This window comes from Triticum aestivum, chromosome 5A (genome assembly GCF_018294505.1).
Source record: "Triticum aestivum cultivar Chinese Spring chromosome 5A, IWGSC CS RefSeq v2.1, whole genome shotgun sequence".
In the NCBI taxonomy this organism is placed as follows: domain Eukaryota; kingdom Viridiplantae; phylum Streptophyta; class Magnoliopsida; order Poales; family Poaceae; genus Triticum; species Triticum aestivum.
Window position 1 is genome coordinate 34848062 of NC_057806.1, and position 3892 is coordinate 34851953.

Consider the following 3892-nt stretch of genomic DNA (forward strand, 5'->3'; position numbering starts at 1 on the left):
ACCACACAAAAGTTATTATACATGGACACTTTACGACAATCAAACAATGAACTTAGGGAATCTACAACTAAAGCATGCTTGACATCCACCTTAACAAATTTTAGACATGTAAGCACAAAAAAAAGCATACAAGACTACTGATTAGTCCTTGCATACTGGTATGTTGTACACTCTAGGGGATCCCCTAAAGGGACATATTTTGAATGTAAGTTTTAGAAAATAAAATGGAGGCAATTATTATTGGTTAACCCTACACCTACCTATGGAACGAATGTGCTGTATTATATGTCTCTGTACAAGCATGGTTAGTTATCAAGTGCACATAAAAATTCTGACTTGGATGAAAACATGCAGCTAAGAAAAAGAAAAGGAACAAGTTATGACTTAGGAACAACAGATTGCAGAAAAGACCAATGCATTCTCAAATTATTTGCTCCTTCTGAGCTAAAAACTCCCTGCGGAGCAAATGGTCGAGCTGGCCGTAGGAAGGAACACACTAAAACATGTCAAGAAAAGTGCATTGGTAAAAACAAAACAAAAAGAAAATATAGGAACAACCATGACGGGGTTAATGGTTTGGGAGCTGAGAGAGTTGATGGGAGGGACAACCGGAGAAGCAAACCTAGCAGAAATTCGCATCTGCTTTTCCAAGATGATGTGCTGCTCGGTGGATGATCATCATCATGCATCCACTGTAAAGGTCCTCGATTCTTATATGCATTCAATTTCTGCAAGTTCAAAAGGTAGTTCTATATAATCACTAAACAGAGGCACTAACGTGATACTGAATTTATAGAATAAGTGCAGACCCTTTGTTGAGTCCTCTGCAATCTCAATACTCTGGATCCAACTAAATGTTCTTGTCTTGCCCTGCAAATATATACATGATTCAGTCTATTTTCAGAAATTAGGATTTCTATTTTCTATGCGATCCACCTAGAACACGAGGAATCACCTAAGCTTAGCTACTGTATCAGACCCAGAACATTCACTAATGCAGTTAAATATCTCTACAAATATAAAGAACATGAACTTACAACTTCATGGCTCATTATATGGACAAAAAGACCCATGTCAAGAGATCTAGAGAGAGAGAGAGAGAGAGGAACTAAAGGCAAACCATGAACCATGTCCAGTTCCTTGCTCTTGCTACGATTCGTGTTCGACCCACTCCTTGCATGCATCAACGACCTCATCCATGAGTCAAGGGGGGAAAGAGAGGGGGGAGGAAGATAGAGACAAACCTGAACCGCCTCAACCTTCTTGCTCCTACTGCTCCGACCAGCAAGTCTCCCTCCACGGCCGACCCCGCCCACATTCGCCACTGCACCAACTCCGCTGCTTTCCCCATCAAGGCAGAGCTCCCGTGCGCGTCTTGTTTGGAGGGGCTCTCCGAGGCCTCGAGGTCCTCATCAAGATCTCGTCCTCCGAGTACTTCACCCCATACTTTTCGCCTACTGTTCTGTACACCTGAATTAACATTTAGAACACAAGCCATATTAATCAAACCACCATATGCATACCCAATTAACAGAGGAAAGGGAGATTTTTATCAGTAATTCGTTATGCATGGAGAAACAAATCCACACAACCCAGAAATAAATAGCAGAAACAAATCTGCCCAGGTTCTCACAACCCGAATCTACGAACATACATGAACGGAACGGGCTATGGGAGCATGGATCAGGTCGATCCAAACGCCACGCATTGTCTCAGCGTGTGCACCGCATAGAAAACATGCAAGCCTCCGTCAACCATGGGAACGGCCAGCAGAATCGAGTGGAACAAACAGAGGAACATGAATTAGAGCTGCGGTATATGGGGGAAGGGCGTAGGACGACCTGGGCCATGGACTCGGTGGGGGCGAGGATGGTGCCGGCGGCGTCGACGAGGATGGCCTTGTGCGTGATGTCGCCGTAGATGGCCCGCCGGTAGTCGTAGTACTCCCGCGCGCCCATCGTCTCCCACCTCGCGCCGCCCGCCCCGACGACCGCCTCCGGGGCCTCCGCCGTGGCCGCCGGCGCGCTGGAGCCGGGCCGCCGCCGCCATGGCGGCCAAGCGCAGGGGTGGGTGTGCTGCGCAGGGGTCGGCAGGTGTGGCGGCGTGGCTGTTTGAGGGACCATCTCAAATAGTGTCAAACATGTATTTTCTTAGTCCTCCTGATCTTGGTTAATTTGTAATAGCTAGACCCATCATGTTTGAGGGACCATCCCAAGGGTTTGACTCCGAAGAGCGTTGCAACATGCCATGTAGCTCGGAAAACATACTAACAAGGGTTAAAATGCAAACAAAAACGTAGTTGTCAGTTTACAAGAGCAAGTACTCGAAGTACTTGAAGTATAATCCAATTAAAGTGTATTGAAACTAAGAAGAACATGCACATGACATCCACACACCTGATCAATCTTCATGTCAAGCCAATAATCGGTAAACAAACACAAGGCCAACAGAGAAAATCTGAACCAATGCTCCTGCTCCTCGTCCTTCCCGACACAATATCTACTGCTGGTTCAAGAAGTTACTCCTTTAGAATGAGGACCTATTTTTTTAAACTGAGTTTTTTCACAAGCAGAAAAAGAAAAAAAATAACATGTAAGATAAGAATAAAATCTACATCTTGGGAAATTAAGTATACATACAACAGAACTATATTTCTGTGACAACAGTAGTAACTTTGTTGGGAGCTTGAATACAAATATTCATGTTGCTTGTTCCTCAAGCAAATAACAGAAAATGGTTAGAAAAGTTAGGATATGTTCTATTTTCATGTGACATTTAAAGGTATGATCATTAAAAATACATTGTTATGACCTAATCCTGTATGTACTAAAACATTATTTCGGAATATGCTCTATATGAAGCCACACGTTATTTCAGAATCTCAGATTACAAATAACACGGTACGCTGTGTGACATGTACATTGCCAGAAACATTGCGATAGTGGAAAGTAAATAACAGTGATAAAGGTAAAAAAATAATTAAACATGATGCAGATCTTCATGAAGCCAATCATTATTTCTGATTCTAGTATTACACATTACACATTACGCTGTGTGACATGTACAATGTCAGATTACACATAGCACATCATACATTTATTGAAATGCAGTTATTACTTGAACTGATTGGTGTATACCTCTAACAACCAAGATACCAAATGAAAAAATATGTCATAGAACCGAATTACAGCAATTCTTGACCATCGGAAGAGTAAATTGCATATATAAGTCCAGTAGGTCTTATAAGAACAGACTTTAGCCTGTAAGTACTTCCTTGTAGACGATGTTCTTCATTGAGGCCAGCAAGGACACGGTCGGTCTTTTACGCTTCTTCGGGTTGTTAAGTTGCTTCTTGGCCTTATCCTTTGGCTTCTCCTTCTGAATAAGTATTTTAATGTTTCTCTTCGCGGTGGCTCGAGACAAAGCAACATAGAGTTGACCATGAGAGAACACTGGATTAGGTAGATACACACCAACAATTGGGATAGTCTGCCCTTGAGCCTTGTTAATTGTCATAGCAAGGCTAAGCCTTATAGGAAATTGCTTCCTCTTAAACTTGAAAGGAAACATGTCGTTGTCAGACGGGCATAGAGGTATTCGAGGAAGGAAGACCCTCCTACCAGCGTGTTGTCCAATCACGATTTCTGCATCAATGGTGTTCCTCTCAAAACCTCTAACAACAAGCCTAGTCCCGTTACACAGACCGTTAGCTGGATCAATGTTCCTTAGAAGTATCATAAGGCAGTTCAGCTTTAGTTTGAGTGCATGCGGAGGAAGACCACTGGGAGTCAATCCGTTTAGAAACTCAGGAGCATAGTGAAGGAAATATGCCCTAGAGGCAATAATAATAATGTTATTATTTTATTTCCTTATATCATGATAAATGTTTATT

The 3892-nt window shown here is 42.6% G+C and overlaps 1 long non-coding RNA gene across 1 annotated transcript; it reads right to left on the bottom strand.

The window, feature by feature from the left end:
* Positions 1–398: 398 nt before the first annotated feature.
* LOC123106455 (uncharacterized) lies at positions 399–2032 on the bottom strand. Its single transcript, XR_006451350.1, has 3 exons — positions 1842–2032; positions 1245–1470; positions 399–870 (listed from the first exon to the last, which is right to left on the bottom strand). It is a non-coding gene; the product is annotated as an uncharacterized lncRNA (long non-coding RNA).
* Positions 2033–3892: the final 1860 nt, after the last annotated feature.